The sequence below is a fragment of the Hemitrygon akajei genome, chromosome 28 (genome assembly GCF_048418815.1).
Source record: "Hemitrygon akajei chromosome 28, sHemAka1.3, whole genome shotgun sequence".
Taxonomy (NCBI): Eukaryota; Metazoa; Chordata; class Chondrichthyes; order Myliobatiformes; family Dasyatidae; genus Hemitrygon; species Hemitrygon akajei.
Genome location: NC_133151.1, coordinates 46,199,910 through 46,224,465, shown reverse-complemented (window position 1 = coordinate 46,224,465; position 24,556 = coordinate 46,199,910).

Here is a 24,556-nt window from a genome sequence, read left to right as displayed (position 1 = left end):
TGCCTGATTCTTTTCTGGATTTTAGAAATTGAATAAGTGTTAAAATTGATTCGGTATTTTATCTGATTCGACTTTCCGAAGTTTTACCAGAATGTTTTGTTCTGTCTCTGATTAACTATCAAAACAAAAACAAAACTTTATTGAAAAGAAAAGATCTTTAACGCATCCCTATCTGCAGCTTCCTGGTTTATCAACGACAAGTATATCTCCCCTTTCCTCTAGATTAGTGGGTTCGTAACCAGCCCACAAACAAGTATACGGTGGATTACAGAACTCCCGCTACAATCTTCTGGAAAACTACGACACAACTGCCAGTCGGGTCCGACGTTTTCCTTCAATTAAAACGCAGTTACTGAGAACGTAAATCGACCTCAGCCTGACACGGTATAGTGTCGATAGAATGAGATCCTTTCAACCCACAACATCGCATTTCTCAGCAGGCTTATCAATGTAAACCGATCAGAGTTTCTGAAACTAACTCCCTTTTGCTTCATTGCAGTTAATTTAACGGCGATTGTGATCCTGTCTCGGGGAAAATGCGGACTCTCCAAGTGTGTCTCCCGTTACCTGGTGGGAATGGCAGCAAATGATTTAATATGCACAATCATTGCGGTTGTATTCGACCAGATCAATAATATTTATCATTATGCCTCTTCTTTACTCATTACACCGATCTGCGCCGTGACGCTTGTCCTGAGGCTCGCAACCATGGACTGTTCTGTTTGGCTCACGGTAGCTTTCACATGTGATCGCTGTATTGCGATCTGTAGTCAAAAGCTGCGGGAGCGGTACTGCACCGAGAGGACAGCGACCGTGATGATAGTGATTGTAGGTTTAGGGAGCTGTGCGAGGCGTCTTCCATGGTACTTCGTGGTAGATCCTTTCCTTATTATTGAGAACGTACCATGGCGATGCATTTTCAAAGCAGATTATCTTAAATTCCCAGCGTGGAGAGCATGTCAGTTGCTCAACGGTATCACTACAACTTTATTGCCTATCAGTTTCATTCTATTGTTTAATACTTTAACGGTCAGTCATATAATAGCGGCAAACAGAGTCCGCCGGGGACTCAGGAACAACAGAGAGAATAAGAAGGATCTGGAGGCGGAGAACCGGAGAAAGTCAATGATTCTGTTGTTCGCTCTATCAGCCAATTTCATATTTTTGTGGATCCCCTATATTGTATATGCTACTAACTGGCAAGCTCAGAATTACTTCTACACAGACAGATATTTGAATACCCCGAGGTACATCCTGCAACAGTTTGGGAGCATGTTACAATTTCTCTGTACCTGCACCAACACCTGTATCTACACTTTGTCACAGAAGAAATTCAGGGAGGAGATGAAAAATGTAGTGAAATATTTGGTTACATTCAATGCCCGTCTATGCAAGTTAAAAGCAAATCGAATAGTAAGTTTTTTACTGGAATTTCAAATAAAATTCAGTCACTTTCAAGTGTCTCGTTAATCTGCCATATATTCATGCAGCCAGGTGAGCGAACGTTAGTGGGTTGCCTTTTCCAGTGAAGTCAGCAAAATTAATTTAAACTAAGTGGGGCAACGAATTAACAGCCGCCGATACCATAGTTATTTAATCAGAAATAGATTTCGAACTATTCGATTAATGCCGAAATCGAGGTCAATAAAATAAATGAAACCAGTATGATTTGTTTTACATTGGTAGAATTCTATTGCAACTTAATGTCTTATCGACCCTGGAACATGACTGTGAGTCTCTGACAAACTAGAAGAATTTACCAGGAACATGAAAATGTGGAGTCAGTTAAATTCCACTGCAATTTCCATTGTACTAGTGCAAAGAATGACTAATATCAGTCCACTGTTTAAGAGGAGAGAAAGGCAAAAAAAAAAAAGAACTTACAGTCCAGTTATCCGGACGGCAGTGGCTGGTAGAATGTTGGGTTCCATCATTAAGAAAGAGTTTTGGATGAGCGTGACAAAACAGGTCAAAGGCAATATGATTCCCTTAAGAAACAAAAATTGCTTGGTCTATCTGTTGAAATTCTGAGGAAAATAACAGGCAGGATAAAAAAAAAGAGTCAACTGAAGTTGTTTACTTAGGTTTTCCGAAGGTATTTGATAAGGTGCATACGAGGGTTTTAAGGATTAGTAACAGTAAGTACTCCTTTTTGAGTGCTGTGCTGATGGTGGTGGTGGTGGGGGGTGTTGGTGAGATGACCGACCTGTGGGAAACAACAGTGACCGTGGTTCTATCAATGAGTCCAGCCCTGTGACTCAGAAGGATGTGGAACGGAAGAGGATGGCAACGAAAATAGAGACTGTACAGTTGGCTGTGGGGGCGGGGAGAGGGTATTGGCGATTCGATTCTGCGGGCACGAAAAATAAACAAGTAACCCAGGTGCTAGGGTTCGTCATGTTTATGAACTATTCCATGTGTAGTGGGGTTCTGAGTAATATTAACCACTAAGGCTAATAAAATGGCTTCTCTCTAGTGCTATAGTGAAATGGCTTCTCTGTAATGTTAACTGATGAGGTAATGTCTCTCTGTAGCTGTGATGCATGAGTTATAACTACAGAAAACGGGGAACTAACCAATGGACCTTATGTTATTCTATCTTGTATGTGTGGGGACCCGAGTCATATTGTGTACTGTCTGCTGCTTGACGTTGTGGGTTGGTACCGGGGTACATTACACAGCATCTACGCAAACGTCTAACACAGTTTGGCGGGCAGGCAGCAGTTTCCCTTAGACGAACGTGAGGTGATCGAGCCAAGTGTTACACATGATATTCTGAAATGGGAGGGCGAGCAGCCAGAGGTCGTGTTACATATTGGTTCAAACGACATAGGTAGAAAAAGGGCCGTGGTCCTGAAAGTAGACTACAAGGAGTTAGGAAAGAAACGGAGAAGAAGGACCTCAAAGTTGGTAATCTTCGGACTGCTGCCTGTGGTACACCACAGTGGCTATAGGAGTAGCGTGACGTAGAGAATAATTGCGTGGCAGAAGTATTGGAGCTGGGGGCAGGGATTCAGATTTTTGCACCATTGGGATTGTTTCTGGGGCAGGTGTGATATGCACAAAAAGGGCGGGTTGCACTTGAATCTGAGCGGGCCAATATCCAGGCGGCGCGGTTTGCTAATGCTATTGTGGAGAGGTTAAACTCGATTTTCAGGGCGATTGGAACGGAAATGAAGAGGCAGAGGATGGGGAGTTTGGAGCACAAGTTGACACAGCTTGTAGGGAGTTTGAGAGGAAAGATAAACAGACGTTAGGGCAAAGATACACTCAACCTAAGAGATTGAGATCTGTCCATCATAATTCAAGCAGTATCATAAACAAGAGGGATGAGCATAGAGCGTGAATCAAGAGGTGGAACTATGACGTCGTGGCCATTACAGATAGTTGGATGTCTCAGGAAAGGGAACGGCTGCTGAGTTTTCCGGGCTTTAGATGCTTAAGTAATAATAGAGTGTCAGGAAGTTTCTGGAATGTGGCAATAATAGTAGGATTGTGGTGATGGGATTTTTTTTTATCTTCCCAATATTGATTAGCATCTCCATATCGCAAGGGGTTTGATGGGCAGGGATTTGTAATTTGTGTTCAGGAAGATTTATATACAATATGTATATATAGGCGAACTCGAAGAGAAACTGTACTTCATCTAGTATTGTGAAAGGAACCTGGTTAGATGTCAGATCTCTCGGTGAGAGCGCATTTTGGAGGTAGTGACCACAGCTCCTTTTCCTTAACAATAGCGCTGGAGAGCGATGGGAGCAGACAATTTGGGAAAATATTTAATTGGGGCAAGGAGGAAAATAATGCTATTAGGTAGGAACATGGGAGCATAAATTAGGAGGAGATTTTCACAGGAAAAGCTCGGCAGAAATATGGCAAATGTTCAGGGAACATTTGCATGGAGTTCTGCATAGGTATGTCCCTTTGAGGCAGGGAAAGGATAGTAGGGTTAATGAATCATGATGTACAAAGGATGCATGAAATCTAGTTAAGAAGAAACGAAAAAAAAATTACCAAAGTTTCAAGAAACTGAGCACTGGTAGATCTCTAGAAAATTACAAGGTTGCTTAGAAGAAGCTTAATAATAGAATTAGGAGAGCCAGAAGGGGCCACGAGAAGCCCCTGGTGAGCAGGATAAGGAACACCACAAGGCATCCTACAAGTATGCAAAGAGAAAGAGGGTGAGAGATGGGTGACAAGGAGCAACCAGACGCGATATGGGAAACGGGTGCATGGAGTCGGTGGAGGTAGCAGAGGTACTTATTGAATGCTTTACTTCAGGGTTCACCAGGAAGAAAGATCTTGGCAATTGTGGGTAAAAACACAAAATGCTGGCAGAACACAGCAGGCCAGACACCTCCTTCCATAGATGCTGTCTGGCCTGCTGAATTCTGCCAGCATTTTGTGTATTTATTTTTTTCCAGCATCTGCAGATTCACTCGGGTTTACAATTGTGAGGATGACTTACAGGGGACTGAAACGCTTGAGCATATAGTCCTTAAGGAAGAACATGTGCTGGAGTTTTTGAAAAGCATTAAGTCAGTTAGGTCACAGGGACCGGATGAGATATACCCCAGGCTACTGTGGGAAACGAGGTAGGAGATTGTTGAGCCTCTTGCGATTACCTTTGCGTCATCAATAGGGGCGGGTGAATTGCCGCAGGATTGGAGGCTTGCAAATGTCGTTCCCTTGTTCAAGGAAGCAACCCAGGAAATTAGAGACCAGTGAGTCTGACTTCAGTGGTGGGCAAGTGTTTGGAGAAGATCCTGAGAGGCAGGATTAAGGAATATTCCGAGAGCCAATATCTGATTAGCAATAGTCAGCATGGCTTTGTCAAGGGCAGGTCGTGCCTTACGAAATTGATTGAATTCTTTGAGGAAGTAACAAAAGGCACTGATGAAGGTAGAGCAGTGGTTGTAGTATATACGGATTTCAGTAAGGCAGGGATAAGATTCCGCATGCAAGGGAATTTCAGAAGTTAAGGAGGTTTGGGATCTACGATCTTGCTTTGTGAATCTAGAAATGACTTGCCCATAGAAGGCAAAGGGTGGTTGTAGATGTTTCATATTCTGCAAGAAGGTCGGTGACAGGTGGTGTTCCATTTGGATCGGTTTTGATTTCCCTCATCTTTGTCATTTCTATAAATGACCTGGATGAAAAAGTAGGCGTAAGTTAGTATGTTTGCTGTTGACACAAAGGTTGGGTGCATTGTGGATAGTCTGGTTTGTGGGCCGAGGTGACAGCGGGACATCGATAGGATGCAGAACAGGGCTGAGAAGTGGCTGATGGACTCCAACCCAGTTAAGCGTGAAGTAGTTCATATTGGTTGGTCAAATTTGAAGACGGGATATAATATTAATCATTAGAATCTTGGCAGTATGGAGGATCAGAGGGTTCTTTGGGTTCCGAGTCCACAGCACCCTCAAAGCAGCTGCGGAGGTTGACACTGTGGTTCAGAAGACGTACGGTGTGTTGGCCTTCATCAATCGTGGGATTGAGTTTAGGAGCCGAGTGGTAATTTTGCAGCTGCAAATGACCCTGGTCAGACCCCACATGGGAGTATTGTGCTCAGTTCTGATCACCTCACTACAGGAAAGATGTGGAAACCATAGAAAGGGTGCAGAGGAGATTTACAAGGATGTTGCCTAGATTGGGGTGCATGCCTTATGAGAATTGGTGGAATGAACTTGGCCTTTTCTCCTTGGAGCGACGCAGGACGAGAGGTGACCTAATAGAGGTGTATACGATGATGAGAGGCATTGATCGTGGGGATTGTGAGAGGCGCTTCCCCAGGGCTGAAATGGCTTACACGATGGGCATAGTTTACGGTGCTTGGAAATAGGTAGAGAGGAGATGTCACGGGTAAATGTATCACACAGAGAATGGTGGGTGCGCAGAATGCACTGCCGGCGCCGGTGGTGCAATCGGCTCAATAGGTTCTATTAAGAGCCTCTTAGATCGGTACATGGAGCTCAGAAAAATCGAGGGCTATGCGCTGTGAAAATTCCAGGCGGAATCTGGAGATGGTTACATTGTCGGCACAACATTGTGTTCCGAAGGGCCTGTAATGTGCTGTAGATTTCTATATCCTATATTTTTGCAGGAAGGATACTACCATGAATAGAAGGTTAGATCATCAGCAGGAAGCAAAGAATAGGAATTAAGTCTGCGTTTCTCACTTCGCTGCTGGTGACCAGTGGTGTTCCATAGGAGTCCATTGTGGAACCATTTTGTTTCTCGTTACCTGCTAATGATTTGGATGTCATAATTGGTGGATATGTGTCCACATCTGCGGACAATACAAAGATAGATAGATGAACAGGTATTGAAGAGGAAGTTGCGACTCTCTGAAGAACTGCAGAGTTTAGGTTGCTTCGGAGAACGGACGAAACAGTGATAGAATAAATACAATGTGGGGAGCTGCTTCATCGTGTACTTCAGAAGAAGGAATAAAGAAGTAGAGGATTTTCTAACCGAGCGATTTTTCAGAATTCAGATATACAATGGAAATTTTGAGACATAATAGATGATTGCCTAGGTCTAACCTGCCAGTTGAGTAGCAAGAAAGAAAAATGCAATACAGCATAAATTTCGAGAGGTTGGACTATAACAGGAAGCAAGTAAGTTTGACGGTTTGCAACGTATTGTTCAGTCAACACTTGTAATATGGTGAGCCGTTTGTTGGCCCCGTATGTGAAAAAAAAAAGGAATGTGCTAGCAATGGAGAGGATCCAGAACAGGTTTGTAAGTATGATTCGTGTAATGAAAGATCTGTAAGGTATGACTAGCGATGGATGGATCTGTGTCTGTACACGCAACAGTTTCGATTAATGAGGTGGAATCTCGGCTGAAACCCATTGGATAGGCCTTGATGGAGTGGACATCGGTTGGATATTTCTTACAGTGGGGGGGGGGGGAATTGGACCAGAGGGAACTGCCACAGAATAGAAGGACATCCCTTTAGAACAGAGACAAGGAGCTATTTCTTTAGTCAGCGGATGGTGACAATGTGGAATTTATTTACACAAACCGCTGTGGATGCCAAGTCGTTAGGTATATTGTGCGAAAGACAAGTTCTTGCTGAAGCAGTTGAAGGTGTTTCAGCACAAGGTTCGGTTGTGATGAGTTCCTGCAAAGATGTCCTGGGCCTGGGGTGACGGACGCAAACACTGTCTTCGGTCGTGGCAGGAGGTAAGGTATGCCATGAGAATATCTTCCCTGTGGTTCTCGGTGAATAGAGTTTTATGTCATGTAGATTGGAGAAAGGGAAAACTTCTCACTGGCCGATAGGATGTCAATAAGGAGACATGAAATAAAGGTGAATTACCGGGTGGTGTCTTCACTCCATTCCGGGCGGAATTTAGAGACCGCGGAGGATACTAAAAGATCCGCAAGTAATTGAAAAGGGGACGCAAATCTGTTTCACGAAGAGGAAACTCCGATTGTTAAAGTAATCTGCTGTATAGTTGCTCATTATCTCTCCTTCCAACTGTTCGTAAATTCTATTCCCAGCTCCCCACCGTTTGTGCGCTAGGAGATGCCAATTGTTGGTCATTTGGACAAGTCACCAATGTTGATTGTGATTAGCTCTTTCCGAAGATCCGACCCTTTCGTTGGCCCAAGTGCAAATATCTGCCACCGAGAAAAATCCTTACCAGAGCCGTCTTCTAGTTTTTCAATAGATAGTCAATCCACGTCAACACATTTTATCCTTTAATTTTAGAAAGGAATGGGGCATTTAAAATTAAATCCTATGTGCGTAAAATCAATCTTTGTAAATCAGTTGTATAATACATCCTATGCAGAAATATCTTTGTACGTTTTATTGTATTCTTTAACTTATTGTGTTTTTTATGTTGCACGAGATCTCGAGCAACCATTACTTCTTTCTCCATTACACTTGTGTACTGGAAATTACATGAAGCGATCTTGCATTTTGCAGTTACAATTATAGATTTATGACGGACTTGTATAGATGCGTAGTGGGAAGTGTATTAACTGGCTGCATTACGGCCTGGTATGAGGACACTTAACTAAAGCCCCTAAAGGGAAAATCCTACAAAGGTACTGGATACGGTGCAGGAAATCACAGCTAAAGCTCCCTCAAACACTGAACACTTCTATTTCAAACGCCGTTTTAGGAAAGCTGTATCTATCATCAAAGATCTTATCTCGCTGCTAGCAGCAGCGAAAATATATCAGTATATCAGACTCGGATAACCAGCATGCCAGAGCAGTTACCACTCCACAAACATCAGGCTCTTGAATGAAAGAGGATAATTGAACTCTTATATTGGGATGACTCCACAGCTAAATATCTCACCTTAAGGAATAAAATAATCCTTGTAAGCAGAGCTATTTCATGGTCTCGGTTTTTTTTTGCCATTTTCTTCTCGTTATACTTAATCATTGTTGTCTTCGATTAAGAGGGACGGTTGTCAGATCAAAGCGTAGGGATGGTAATGAATACAACAGTGACTGAGCGGAGTTATCAAAAGTTAAAGACAGATATTATGAAGAATTACACGACTGTAAACGGTAACAGTCAATGGGAAAGACAACGATGTTAATAATTGCATGTAGAGGGAAAAAAAAATAAAGTCACCACATTGATATAGTGGAAGCCATTGAGGAGGACTGAGGAGTTACCTCGAGCTGGGGTGAGTAAGGACACGTGGGGTGATGTTTCCGATGTCTGCCCGTCAGTGGAGATTGGGGTTAACTGTGAATCAGTGGAATCACCATTCCTCAGCAAGAGAGTTGGGGAGGAGTCCATGAGCACTAGAACCAAAGCAAGGCTTCTGATTGGAAAGCTTACTATTGGCTAGTTCCTGTTATGGCGTCGAATGCAAGGCAAAATAATTTCTCAACGTAATATTGTGAGCAGTAGGGAAGTAGGTGCGTTTGTCAACAACGGCATGGAATCTGTATCAGTGAACGAAGAAAATGCGGCTCCTGTCTGACTTCCTTGTCAGTTGTAGGTTATATTTAATCTTTCACTGAGTAACAAGGACTGGCCATGCAGAGTTTCAGGAAAGTTTAATCAAGAGGAGGGGCGACCTACATCGAATCAATATCAGAACGAGATTCTGGAATACCATTACGTGGGTTACTCGCTTAGAGTCAACAAAGACTGGTCCGGCTGTGGTTTATGGAGATATTATGAGACTTCTCAACTGCAAGCTGGATGTGAATGCGGGAAGCTTGGGCAGGAGAATAGCAACAGCATCCCATAAAAATCATTTGTGACGGATGCCCCAACGGAAGCTCTAAAGGCCTGACACCAGGGAAATAAACGATACACCAAGAAGGTAGGTTACACCTGTGGACAACTTGGAAGGATAAACCAGAACTCTGCGGTCTCTGGTAAACAGCAAAATGTATGTACTCTTATACCGTTATTTGAAACTGGCAGGCACAACGATCTGGGCATCAGCAAGTAATGGCTGAAAGATCATAGTTGTGAGCTGAACGCTGATTGATTAACATTGCATCGAATAAACAGGCAGCTAGGCAGAAGGGGCAGATGACTCTTGATTAAAATAAGTAAATAATTCAATAAGCAAACAAACAAATAAATAGATAGATAGAAAGATAGATAGATAAGCAAATAACACAATAAATACATACATCAAGTTCTTCGAACGAGATGACATACTATCAATGGATGTAGAAATGTTGTGGGTAGAGTTGAGGAACGTAACATTAACAAAATCCCTGTTGGGAGTTATAAACTGGCCTCCAAAATATAGTTAGGATATGGAATACAAATTACAACGGGAAATAGAAAAGACGTGTAAATTGGCAGGGATAGTGATTGGGGGATTTGTATATGCAGATAGATTGAGGTAATCAGTATGGTGCAGGATCGTAAAAGAGTGAATAGCTGTTGTGTAATGAAACAGATGTGATTAGAGAATTTAAGGTAAATAAAGCCTCCGTAGACAACGATTCTTAAATGACATAATTATCGATGCAGCCTGAGTGGAGAGAAGATTAAGTTAAATGCGGCATTATGTATTACAGGGGAGTAAAAGAAACACAAGAGAGGAGCGGCCAGTATTGACGGGAAAGATTCACTATCATTGATGACGACAGAAGAACAATAAATGGAGTTTTTGGGAGCAAATTCCAAAGATAGAAATGTATTCTAAAGGGAGGATGCGGCAACAAAGGCTGCCAGGACTTGAGTAAGATGAAATGGGAGGGCATAAAATATAGCAAAACTCGCTGGGAAATTAAGGGATCTGGAAGCTTTTCAAACCCACCGAATGCGACTCAAGATACTGTGAGGAAAGAAGAAAATGAAATATTAAGAGAAGCTAACCCGAGCCATAGTAATGTGAAGACAAATAAATTGCCGATGAACAACATACATGTTCCGCGTGCCAGTAGCTGCAACACAAGCCAAAAGTATGATCGATCCACCCCTGTCATTAACAGCTGGAGCGGTGTTATTTTCCTGAAATTCTGCACAGCTTATTCTCCAAAAATACGTTTGCTTATTGCGGCCAAGAAGTTCTACTTTAAATTTATCACTCCACAAGACCTGTTCCCAAAATGCATCAGGCTTATTTAAATGTTCCTTTGCAAACTTCTGACGATGAAGTTTTGCCGCAATAAACAATGAATATTTGGAGCAAAAAGGGTGCTGAATTTCATGGAAAGAACACCTCCAACTGTTATGCACTGGGTGGATCGATCATACTTTGGGCTTGTGTTGCAGCCAGTGGCACGGGGAAAATTTCACTGGTAGAGGGACGAATGAACTCAATTAAATACCAGCAAATTCCGGAAGAAAACATCGCACTGTGTGTAAAAAAGCTGAAGGTGAAAAGAGGATGGCCTCTACAACAGGACAATGATCCTAAACTCACCTGAAAATTCACAATGGACTACCTCAAGAGGCGCAAGCTGAAGGTTTTCCCATGGCCCTCACAGTCCCCTGACATAAACATTATCGAACGTCTGTGGATAGAGCTCAAAAGAGCAGCGCATGCAAGGCAGCACAAGTATCTTACAGAGCTATAAACCTTTTACAAGTAAGAATGGGCGAACATGCCCAAACGTTTGCATCGGGCCCTTTAACTGTTTTGTTATTTTGAAACTGTAAAAGATGGAAATTAAAAAGGAATCTTGCATAATATATTAAAGAAATGTGTTATCTTTAACTTTATACCTTTTAGAAATCAGGTCATCTTTTACTCGCTTAGCTATTCACAGCAACCGAAATTTTGACCGGGGTGCTCACACTTGTTATTGTCACTGTTGTTTGACTTTTTCTTCTTGCCTTTGTTCATCATCTCTCTGGACATCCAAAGTTTTCTTATCTGTCCGTCCCTGTCCTTCCTGTTCATACAAACACATTTTTCCTGTATTCTGTGCAAATAATGTTCAAGCACCTTCCACATGTCTGATGTGGACTTTTCATAGAAAGGATGTCTCTAATAAACGGTTCTTGGTTCATGCCTGACACCCCCGTAATTTTCCAGACTCTAATTTAAAACCGTCCTACTGTTTTAAAGGATCATGCCTATACTTTCCTATAGCCATGCTGAAAGTTAAGGAGTTGTGTTCACTTCCCTGCCTGTTCAGCCACCAAAATGTGAGGAGGTTGGTCAGCTAAACAACTCCAAGTCCAGTATGGCCTCCGCTCTTGTCGAACCGTCTACATATTGTTTTAAGTAACCTTAACACTTTCTACCCCGTCTAAATCCCTTAGACTAAAAAGGTCGAAATTTATAGAACGCGAAATCTACAGCACATGATGTCATTATATCACATAATATCAGGTTGGTTGACAACAACCCTGTTAATTTTACACACTTCCTTAATCTGATTACATATCTGTTTACCAATGACAGGTTGCTATTGACGGTTTTTCAGTAATCCCATCAGTGTCATGGCTTCCTTCTTGTTCTGGAGTTCAACCCAAATGGACTCAGCAGGTGATCTCTCCATTGTTTCTAAGCGCCGCAGTGATATTGACCATGATTAATTGCGCAATTTCCACGCCCCGTCCACCCACCTCACCTCCTGCTCTATCTATTCTAAAACTCCGAAAGCCTGGTACATTGTGGTAAATACTGAGTCTTGTAAAACCTGCAAAAATTAAACTGAATAGAAATGCAATGAGCAATGTATGAAAACAATACACCTGCAAGGAATGGCATAAAATGTCGATTGTGGGTGGCAAACTGGACTGGTATATTACTGTGACATATTTGGGTGTTTAGGGTTAATGAGTGCATTTCTATGCTGGATTCGTTTTCAGTATTCAATCTGACCATAGCTTACAGATACTTTCATTAAAATGACGCGTTAAGTTCGCATAAGTGACCCCCACTTCACTGTGGCATGTTGATGTTTCGACAATGATATAACTTCTCTAATCTGTTACTAAGTTATTTCTCATCAACCTTGACGATCATTACAGCACCAAACTAAACTGAAGGAAAAAAGTAAGTGTGAACCTTCTCCGCCCAAGGAAACGGTCGCCTAAAGTGACAGCCAAACTGGATGCCCTTTTGTAATTTAATAATCTTAATGCACTGCGCCTACTGTTAGAAATGTTAATTATTTGAATGTAATGTTGCAGGTTATCAAAATTTTGAGTGGAAGTATTGCACCATTTCAAAACACAAAATGTGTGTTATAGAGAGAAAATGCACAATATTCTCATTTGAAAGGGGCAAATACACATAATTTAACATAATTGCTATATTGAGTTTTCTCCAAGGAGGGAGTTTCTTTGCACAATGACACAGTTCATACAAACGGTTTACTTGAATTGTTTGTTCAATGGACTGTCACTTATGTGACTAACAAGCTAGAATGATTAATTGTCAAGGGGCACTTTCCATTCCTATATAAGAGCTTACATAGCAAACAGCGGTCAGTATCGGCAGTTTGAACATTTTGAACTGATTGCTGCTTCACACAGAAAATGGGATATGCAGCAATTTACTACATAGTGCGTATATACTATCCTGTACTGGCAGCGATTGGCATCCCTGGTAAGTAATTGGAATTGGCTGCTAGGTGTGCGTTTTGCTTTTATTGCTGCACCTGCTGCACGGCGGAAGAGTCACCGTAAAATCTGCTAACGATGGTGCCACGTCTGATGACTCTTTTAAGTTGTTTCGGGTTTAAGCATATGCTCTCCGTATTTTTCTCTGACATTGCAAATCGTAATGTAGGGCCAATTCTTTTATCTATTTTCCAATTCAATCATTGATATTATTCCTGTATTTTACCTTATTCGACCTTCCAAAGATTTACCGGAATGTATTGTTGTGAAAGTGGTTCGATATCAATACAAAACAAACCTCAATTGAGATGAAAAGATCTTTACAATCGCTTCAGCACTTTTTGCAAACTTTTCTCGTTTATCCGCGACAAGTACGTTTCTATTTTCGTCTTCAATAGTGGATCGATTACCGCCCGCTAGCAAGTATATAGCAGACTACATAATTCCCGCTGTGAACTGTTGGAAAGTTGCGACACAACCGTCACTCGGGTGCCACAATCAAAAGGCAGGTACATCGCACGTAAACACTCTATTTCCACTCTGTGAACTCAACTCAATCTGACCCGGCATAGCATCAAATAATGTTGCCTCCCTGGTGCCAGGGTCCGAAATGTCTCTGACCGGGTGCATGACATCCTGGTACGAGAGGGAAAGCAACCAGACGTGGTAATACATGTTGGGACCAACGACATTGGCAGGATGAGGGATGAGGTTCTGAAGTGAGAGTTTCGGGAACTAGGCAGAAGGCTGAAGAACAGGACCTCAAGGGTTGCGTTCTCAGGTTTGCTGCCAAAACTACGTGATAGTGATGGTAGAAATTGGAGGAGATGGCAGTTGAATGCGTGGCTGAGGAGTTGGTGCAGGGGGCAGGGTTTTAGATTTTTGGACCATTAGGATCTCTTCTGGGGAAGGTGGAACCTGTACAGATTGGATGGGTTGCACCTGAACTCGAGGGGGAGCAATATCCTTGCTGGTAGGTTTGCTAGCATGGTTCGGGAGGGTTTAAACTAATTTGCAAGGGAGATGGGACGCGGAGCGATACAGCAGTAAAAGAAGTGCATGGAGTAAAGCCAGATCCAATAAATAGACAGGCTTTGAGCAAAGAGCAGCAGAATAAAGGGTATAAAGGTAGGAAGGTAGAAGGGCTAAAGTGTGTGTACTTCAATGCAAGAAGCAACAGGAACAAAGGTGATGAACTGAGAGCTTGGATACGTACATGGAATTAAGATGTAATGACATTTACGGAGACTTAGCTAGCACCAGGGCAGGAATGGATTCTCAATATTCCTGGAGTTCAGTTCTTTAAAACGGATAGGGGGGGGGGAGGGGGGGGCGGTTGGCATTCCTGGTCAGGGATACTATTACAGCTGCAGAAAGGGTGGGAAATGCAGCAGGATCCTCTTTTGAGTCAGTATGGGTGGAAGTCATGAACAGGAAGGGAGCAGTTACTCTACTGGGGGTATTCTATAGGCCCCCTGGTAGCAGCAGAGATACCGAGGAACAGATCGGGAGGCAGATTTTGGAAAGTTGCAAAAATAATAGGGTTGTTATCATGGGTGACTTTAACTTCCCTAATATTGATTGACACTTGATTAGTTCCAAGGGTTTAGATGGGGCAGAGTTTGTTAAGTGTGTCCAGGATGCATTCCTGTCAAAGTATGTTGACAGGCCGACTAGGGCGAATGCCATACTAGATCTAGTATTAGGTAACGAACCAGGTCAGGTCACAGATCTGTCAGTGGGTGAGCATCTGGGGAACATTGATTCACCGTTCCCTGACTTTAGCCTTATCATCGAATGGTATAGAATCAGAGAGGACTATTTAATGGGGGAAGGGCAAATTATGAGACTACAAGGCTAGAACTTGCGGGTGTGAATTGGGATGATGTTTTTGCAGGGAAATGTACTATGGACATCTGGTCGATGCTTAGGGATATCTTGCAGGATGTTAGGGATAAATTTGTCCCGGTGAGGAAGATAAAGAATGGTAGGGTGAAGGAACCATGGGTGACAAGTGAGGTGGAAAATCTGGTCAGGTGGAAGAAGGCAGCATACATGAGGTTTAGGAAGCAAGAACCAGATGGTTCTATTGAGGAATATAGGGTAGCAAGAAAGGAGCTGAGAAGAGCAAGAAGGGGTCATGAGATGGCCTTGGCGAGTACGGTGAAGGAAAACCCCAAGGCATTATTCAATAATGTGAAGAACAAAAGGATGATAGGAGTAAAGGTTGGACCGATTAGAGATAAAAGTGGGAAGATGTGCCTGGAGGCTGTGGAAGTGAGCCAGGTCCTCAATGAATACTTTTCTTTGGTATTCACTAATGAGAAGCACTTGATGACAGTGAGGACAATATGAGTGAGGTTGATGTTCTGGAGCATGTTGATATTAAGGGAGAGGAGGTGTTGGAGTTGTTAAAATACATTATGACGGATAAATCCCCGGGGCCTGACGGAATATTCATCAGGCTGCTCCACGAGGCGAGGGAAGAGATTGCTGAACCTCTGGTTAGGATCTTTATGTCCTCGTTGTCCACGGGAATGTTACCGGAAGATTGGAGGGAGGCGAATGTTGTCTCCTTGTTCAAAAAAGATAGTAGGGATAGTCCGGGTAAATATAGAGCAGTGATCCTTACGTCTGTGGTGGAAAAGCTGTTGGAAAATATTATTAGTGTTAGGATCTGTGGACATTTAGAGAATCATGGTCTGATCAGGGACACTCAGCATGGCTTTGTGAAGGGCAGATCGTGCCTATCAAGCCTGATAGGTTTCTTTGAGGAGGTGATCAGGCATTTAGATGAGGGTAGTGCAGTGAATGTGATCTACACGGATTTTAGTAAGGCATTTGACATTGTTCCACACGGTAGGCTTATTCAGAAAGTCAGAAGGCATGGCATACAGGGAAGTTTGGCCAGGTGGATTCAGAATTGGCTTGCGTGCAGAAGGCAGAGGGTTGTCGTGGAGGGAGTACATTCAGATTGGAGGGTTGTGACTATTGGTGTCCCACAAGAATCTGTTCTGGGACCTCTACTTTTCGTGATTTTTATTAACAACCTGGATGTGGGGGTGGAAGGGTGAGTTGGCAAGTTTGCAGACGACACTAAGTTTGGTGTTCTTGTAGATAGTGTAGAGGATTGTCGAAGATTGCAGAGAGACATTGATAGGATGCAGAAGTGAGCTGAGCAGTGGCAGATGTATTTCAACCGGAAGAAATGTGAGTTGGTACACTTTGGAAGGTCAAACTCAAAGGCAGAGTACAAAGTAAATGGCATGATACTTGGTGGTGTGGAGGAGCAGAGGGATTGGGGGGGTACATGTCCACAGATCCCTGAAAGTTTCCTCAGAGATAGATAGGGTAGTTAAGAAAGCTTATGGGGTGGTAGCTGTCATAAGTAGAGTGATAGAGTTTAAGGGAAGCGATGTAATGATGCAGCTCTGTAAAATTCCAGTTAGGCCACACTTGGAGTACTGTGTCCAGCTCTGGTCTCCTCACTATAGGAAGGATGTGGAAGCACTGGAAATTGTACAGAGGACATTTGCCAGGATGCTGCCTGCTTTAGAGAGTATGGATTATGATAAGCGATTAAGGGAGATAAGTCTTTAGTCTTTGGAGAGAAGGAGGATGAGAGGAGACATGATAGAGGTGTACAACATATTAAGAGAATAGACCGAGTGGACAGCTAGCGCCTCTTCCCCGGGGCACCACTGCTCAGTACAAGAGGACACGGCTTTAAGTTAAGGGGAGGGAAGTTCAAGGGGGATAGTAGAGGAAGGTTTTTCACTCAGAGGGTGGTTGGTGCGTGGAATGCACTGCCCGAGACAGTGGTGGAGGCAGACACACTAGTGAAGTTTAAGAGACTGCTAGATAGATATATGGAGGAATTTAAGTTCGGGGTATATGTGCGGCAGCTTTGACGGTCAGCACAACATTGTGGGCCGAAGGGCCTGTAATGTGCTGTACTATTCTATGTTCTAGCTATGTTCTATGGGTTACACCAACATATCACAGCTCTCAACTGTGCTGCAAAATAATACTCTCTAAGAGAAGGTAGGCCCCATCCCCCCTTTTCCTTTGCTAATTGCAAAGTTTTGAGACGAACTCTAGGCCTTTTACCCTGTCAAATATACCTCGATAACATCTTTTTCCATTCATATAATTGACTTTGATTAATCTCTATTGTTAGGGACTGAAAGTGATATAAAAGGCTGCGCTGTATATTCATTTTAAAAGACTCAATCCTTGAACTGGGACTGAAAAAATGAATCAGGTTCCATCTTGCCACATCTTCCTTATTTTCTTTTTAATATAAAGGCTGATAATTACATTCTGACTATTTTCCCAAATCTTTTGGCATAATGATGCCCAAATATTTGAAAAACTCAGTGTGCTAATCCTAGGGGTATCGACTTTCAATTTCTCTTGGTGGGCTATAGTAATATGAAAGTAATTGGGTTTGATCTATGTTGATCTTGTATCCCTATAATTGACCATATTGTTCAAACGATTGCATCAATTTAGGTAAAGAGTATGTTGATTGCCCTAGGTAGATCAAAATGTCATCCGCATAACAAGTCAATTTATGCTCTGTCCCTTTAATAGTAATTCCCCTGACATCTTCATTTTGTCCCGAAGTATTGAGCTAATGGTTCGAGATATAACGCGAAGAGTAGTAGTGACCACGTACAACCCTGTCTCGTGCCCCTTTCTAGGGTAAGACTATTTGATAAATATCCATTGATTTTACTCCTAGCAGTAGGATTGTTATATCGTGTCTGTATAGTTTTGAAATCAAATCTATGTAAAACTCTGTAAGGAAAATTCCAGTTAACCGAATTAAATGCTTTTTCAGCGTCCACGCTTATCACTACTGCTTCAATTAAAAAAAAATATTATCCATAATGTGAAGTGTCTTTCGTATATTGTCTTGTGTCTGGCGTTGTCGTACAAAACCTGTCTGATCGTTACATATCAGTATGGGTTGAAACTCCTCTAATTGTTTGGACATGATAAAGGTAAACAACCTATAAACGACATTAAGAACGGATATTGGTCTAAATGACCCGCATTCCATTTCATTCTTGCCTTCTTTCGGTATAGCTGAGATTATCGCTTCCTTCATGGCATTTGTGCCTTTTTTAGAGCCCAGTTCAGTGTGGGGAGTAAAACAGGAATTAACTCATTTTTAAATTCTTTGTTCCACTCTGCCGTATACACATCCGATCCTGGTGACTTGCTTAATTTAAGCCTACTGATTGCAGCTTTTAATTTAACCAGTTATGTCAGCAGTCTCCCTTCTATTTTGTTCTTCGCTTAAATTGGGTAACTCTAGAGAATTCAAGAAGGGGTCAATTTGGGTTATGCTTCCCCCTGGAACTTTGGAATATAGAGTTTTGTAAAACCCTTCAAAAGTTTCTTGAATTTCCCTTAGTTTATTTTTTAAAATATTTTTCGTTCTTGTGTACCTAATTCTATGAATTGTATTTTCTGCTATCTTTTTGTTTTCAGTTTCCACGCCAGTATTTTCATAGATTTGGATCCAATTTCATAATGTCTCTGTTTCAGAAACATCAAGTTTTTCCTGATTTCTTCCCTAGCCAAATTATTTATTTCCTTCCTAATTCTTTTAATCTCCCCTAATGTATATAGTGCCAAATTCAATTTGTGTTTTTTCTCTAGTTCCTTGAGCCTATTTTGTAATTCCACTAATGTTGTATTACTTTTTTTTTCTTATATGAAGATACCGCTATAATTTTCCCTCTTAAGTCCGCCTTCAGTGTATCCTATAAAATGGGATGCGAAACCTCTCCATTATCATTAAATTCTAAGTAGAGACCAATTTCATTTTTTAATTTGTTCCTTAAAGTGCGGATCATTGAGTAGACTTGAATTTAGTTTCCAAATAGTATTCTTTGGTTGTAGGTCAAAATCAGCATATACATATATAGATGCATGGTCACTTACATCTATTGACACAATTCCACAGCTGTTTATTTTGTCTTTGATTTTCCAAATGTTATGAAATAGTCTATTCTTGAATATACAGAATGGGGACCAGGATAATGAGTGTAATCCCTTCTATCAGGGAAAAGGTCCATCCCTATATCAATTAAACAAACATCCTCAAAAAGTGTTTTAACTTTCTTATGTAAAGATTTTGTTTCATAGGTTTTTCTATTGGAATCGTCTAGGTCTGGTTGTAATTGTAAATTTAAGTGTCCCCCACATATCAGGAGACCTTCTGTTTCCATTACCATAATATCAGTAATTTTCTGAAAGAAACCTGTATCAGTTTCCAGGGGTGCGTATATATACAATAGAGTAATTGAATTGCCGTTTTACCCCCTTACCAGAATATATCTGCCCGCTTTATCTCCCATTGCGAATACTTTTTTAAAAATTTAGATTACTTGAGATAAGAATAGCAACTCCTCCCCTATGTCCTGATTTATATGCGGAGAAAAAAACAGGGTAGTGAAGCCCAGTCTCTTTAGTTTTTTTATGTTCATTATCACTTAAATGAGTTTCCAGTAAATATTCTACATGGGCTTGTTCTTTTTTTCATTTTGGATAATATTCTCTTACTTTTGATTGGATTTTATAAGCCATTGACATTAAAAGAAATTAATTTTACTTTGTCCTCAGCCATCTGTATTTATCTGTCAATGTAGCATGGAAATTATAATAAAACTTAATCGATCTACTCCCTGAACAAATAAGAACCAAGAAACACAAATAAAAACAAAAATGGCAACGAACGTGTGATTCCAAGGCTGAGGTCTCTAGTAGAAGACCCAGCATTGAGCTAGAGGAAATGTCTAGCTGTGGGGGGCTAACCCCTCCTACTTGTGAGTTGAATGTCCCCATTGTAGTATTCATAAAATCATTGAACAAATCCATTGCACAGAAAAGATTCCCCCGTGTATTCTTCCAATATATATATAGATAGATAGATAGATAGATAGATAGATAGATACTTTATTCATCCCCATGGGGAAATTCAACATTTTTTCCAATGTCCCATACACTTGTTGTAGCAAAAACTCATTACATACAATACTTAACTCAGTAATAATATGATATGCATCTAAATCACTAACTCAAAAAGCATTAATAATAGCTTTAAAAAAAAGTTCTTAAGTCCTGGCAGTTGAATTGTAAAGCCTAATGGCATTGGGGAGTATTGACCTCTTCATCCTGTCTGAGGAGCATTGCATCGACAGTAACCTGTCGCTGAAACTGCTTCTCTGTCTCTGGATGGTGCTATGTAGAGGATGTTCAGGGTTTTCCATAATTGACCGTAGCCTACTCAGCGCCCTTCGCTCAGCTACCGATGTTAAACTCTCCAGTACTTTGCCCACGACAGAGCCCGCCTTCCTTATCAGCTTATTAAGACGTGAGGCGTCCTTCTTCTTAATGCTTCCTCCCCAACACGCAACCACAAAGAAGAGGGCGCTCTCAACAACTGACCTATAGAACATCTTCAGCATCTCACTGCAGACATTGAATGACGCCAACCTTCTAAGGAAGTACAGTCGACTCTGTGCCTTCCTGCACAAGGCATCTGTGTTGGCAGTCCAGTCTAGCTTCTCGTCCAACTGTACTCCCAGATACTTGTAGGTCTTAACCTGCTCCACACATTCTCCATTAATGATCACTGGCTCCATATGAGGCCTAGATCTCCTAAAGTCCACCACCATCTCCTTGGTCTTGGTGACATTGAGACGCAGGTAGTTTGAGTTGCACCATATCACAAAGTCCTGTATCAGTTTCCTATACTCCTCCTCCTGTCCATTCCTGACACACCCCACTATGGCCGTGTCATCAGCGAACTTCTGCACATGGCAGGACTCCGAGTTATATTGGAAGTCAGATGTGTACAGGGTGAACAGGACCGGAGAGAGTACGGTTCCCTGTGGCGCTCCTGTGCTGCTGACCACTGTGTCAGACCTACAGTCTCCCAACCGCACATACTGAGGTCTATCTGTCAAGTAGTCCACTATCCAATCCACCATGTGAGAGTCTACTCCCATCTCCGTTAGTTTGTGCTTTAAGATCTTGGGCTGGATGGTGTTAAAGGCACTAGAGAAGTCAAGGAATGTAATCCTCACAGCACAACTGACCCCATCTAGGTGAGAGAGTGATTTGTGCAGCAAATACGTGATAGCATCCTCCACTCCCACCTTCTCCTACATATATATATATTCTTATTTTGGTGGGAAAAAAGGAGTACGTGGGCGAATAAACAGTAACAACTAAGTAACAGAACATCCACAATATAATAAGTATTTCTCGAGATAGGTATATCACCGAGTACTTTTGCTTCCGTTCAGCTTCTTAACATTTTTAAAGTTACCCAAACCTTATACCTCTTGTGAAGTGGGTGAGGACTGTCTTTGGGAAACTCCCGGTCTCTTCCTGATATGTTTCTGTCGGCCTCCTCCCATCTCCTGCCTTCTCGTTTCTCGCACTATTTCCCAAGCGGAGCGGGATAATTCCTCAGCCAGGCTTACCCTCGTTTTGTTCATGCTGACGGGCAAACCTCTGGCCTTCACGTCTGTAGTCGCCTCTTCCACTGTTCGGTGCAAAAGCGTCCCGTTGTCATAAAACACTCGAGGTTTAGCAGGGTATGGTGTTTGAAATCTAATCTTAATTTATTTTAGCACTCGCTTTACTTCGAAGTATTCTTTGCGTTTCTGGAGGACGGCGGGTGGGGGGTAATCTTCGTCGAAATATATTAATTTATCCTCTAAAAGCACTCTTTTCTTCCCCCAGGCCCTTCATAGAATCTCCGCCTTGGTGCTGTACCGAAGGAATTTAATTATTATTGAGCGTGGCTTACTATCCTCGGTAGGTTTTGGGACTTACGCGCGGTGGGCTCTTTACACTTCCAGCCAAGATCCAATGCGTCACGCAGTAACTTTCCGGCAAACTCCGTCATAGACCAGCCCTCTGCTCCTTCGGGAACGTTGTAGATTCTAATATTTTTCGGCCGTGATCTTCCCTCGAGGTCAAGCAGTTTACTTTCTTGGTGATTTAATATTTTTATTGTCTTACTCAGTATCCGTTCCACGTTTGAACGCGATCTTCCACCTACTCAATTCGAATCTCTGCCAACGCTAGTTTTTGATTAACGCTGGCGAGCTCTGACTTAATATCGCGGAGCTGCTGCTTTATATCTTTCTGGACCTTCCATTATTTCTTTCAGAATTTTGAAGATATTCGACGCTTCGCCGGAACGAGTCCCAACGTCCGCCTCGCTAGCACGTGGTCGGGTAAGAGAACTGTTCGCAGCACTCCTCTCAGACGCAGGCTCCGCAGTTTCGCTTTTTATATTTCCATACTTTTTCCCCATTCATGCCCCTCTTCTCAGTTCAAATATTTGTCGAAAAATAATGTATTTGATGCGTCAACGGGACTTAATACCCGTTTTAAGTATTAAAGGAGGAGCTAGTGAGTAAGTTGCCATCTCGACGATGACGTCACCAGAAACAATCACTATTGCGTCTATTTCTTAAGTCCATGACTCCGCCTGTTCGATTCCACAACAACACTGAACTGTGGAGCTTTTCCTTTACCCTGATCGCTGTTGCATTGTTGTTTTGCATAACTGCTGTCGTAACAGTTCGTACCATCATTGTTACTGAATCCTGCCTGCTGGAACTCTGCTATGGTCGGACATAGATAATTCCTGATTTCACCACCTCATTCAACAGCATCAGTCCCAGGGAACGCTGAAGGCACAGTACCAACTTGTAATTTTGTCCGATCTCTCGTTCCGCGCTTGCTGTCTCACTGCTGGTTTTTCATAGTCTCGTTTAACAATGACATTCCCAGTATCAGGTAGCGTATGAAGCAGAGGACTCGGGCTGACTGTCTGAGAAACTCGCCTGAAAACTGCTGCACCGTGGCATTGAAGATCGTGGAGAGCAGGCAGCGAGATCAACTGTTGAATGGTGAGAATCTAAAGTGATCTAATCTGCCTTGTTCGACATACCAAACTCGCGCTGGATGCTGCGTCCATTGGCCGCGGGAAACTGCCCCTGTGTACGTGGATGACAGGAGTAAAGCAGTGATGGGAGATAGTGGATTCACCGTGGTCAGGACCACATCACAAACAGAAGAGAGTCTCCAGATGCTGGAAATGAAGGTAATACACACAATGCCGGCCGGGCAGCATCCATGGAAATCAGGAAACGGTCGACATTTCGACCTATACCCTTCACCAGGACAGTGAAAAAAAGAGACTAGAAGTCTGGGTTAGAAGGGAGAGGGGAGGAAGATGTACACGGTGATATATGACAGGTGAAACCGGGGGGCGGGGTGAAGTAAGTAACTTGTAAGACTATTGGTAAAGGGATAAAATGCTGAAAAATGAGGAATTTGATTGAAGAGGACAGAAGGCCATTGAAGAAAGGGTTGGGGAAAGTACCATTGGAAGCCGATGGGCAGGTAGGGAGATAGGATCTACACAACAGGCGATTAATGCAAACACACAGTTAATTCGTTCTTCATCCCTTTTCACAACATTCTCTGCGTTAGTCCATTGATGCAGGTGCTGCTTCATATACTCATTACTAACAACATATACGCGAACTGCCGCAGGATATTTGTCAGGGCATTCAAATACCTGTCTGCGTAGAATAATTGACCACAAGCCAGATCTTGGAATATATTAAGCAGGTCATCCACAATATTATGGGAATTAACTGACAGAGGGAGCAACAAAGTACTGTCTCACCACCTCTTCGTCCTTCAGATTTCCGCTAATGCTCTGAAGTCCCCATGCAGACTTTATTTGCCGTGGTGTTCTATCTGACTGCAAACCCATTGAACAGCAGAAATAAAGAGGCGGAGACAGCGAAGATACCGTCTGGTCACTCGTGTTCTTCACACGCTGATAAAGGAATTCATCGTCCCTGGGATAACAGCACCGCGGTACCTTGTCAATTTTGGTGACTCCAGGGCAAAGTAAAGCGGAACGTTCTTCGCGGAGCTCACGGCAGTCCCGGTCACTATAACCACAGTGTTTGTTCTCTTGGTGTAGCATCGATCCCGCAGTCTTTGACAACAACTTGCAATATGGCGATCGAAAGTGAAATCCGCTGTTAGCTGAACGGAAAAATCCATAATTTCAATCATCGGGGCAAATGTCCGAACACAAATCGGATAATGAGCAAGAATTTGAATAATTGTAGATGTAATTAGTCTGCTGAATAATAGCAACGAAGACAAACTCCATGAAGTCAGTATTTACCATTTTTTCACCAGGTAACATTGAAGCATTTCAAAAGACGACATGTTCCTCGAGACAGGATTACAATCGCTGTTAAATCAACCTTCGAGATACATAACTAATCTAATCGATTAGGAAGTAGTTTATCATTCAAATTGACTGGTATTGTGGAACCAAATCAAACTAAAAACAAAGAGGTGTGAACATTCCCCATTAGTGAAAAGATAATCGAATTTAGCAGTCAAACTAAATGTACCTTTTTTAATTGAGTATCTTGTGTCCACTGTTACAAATGA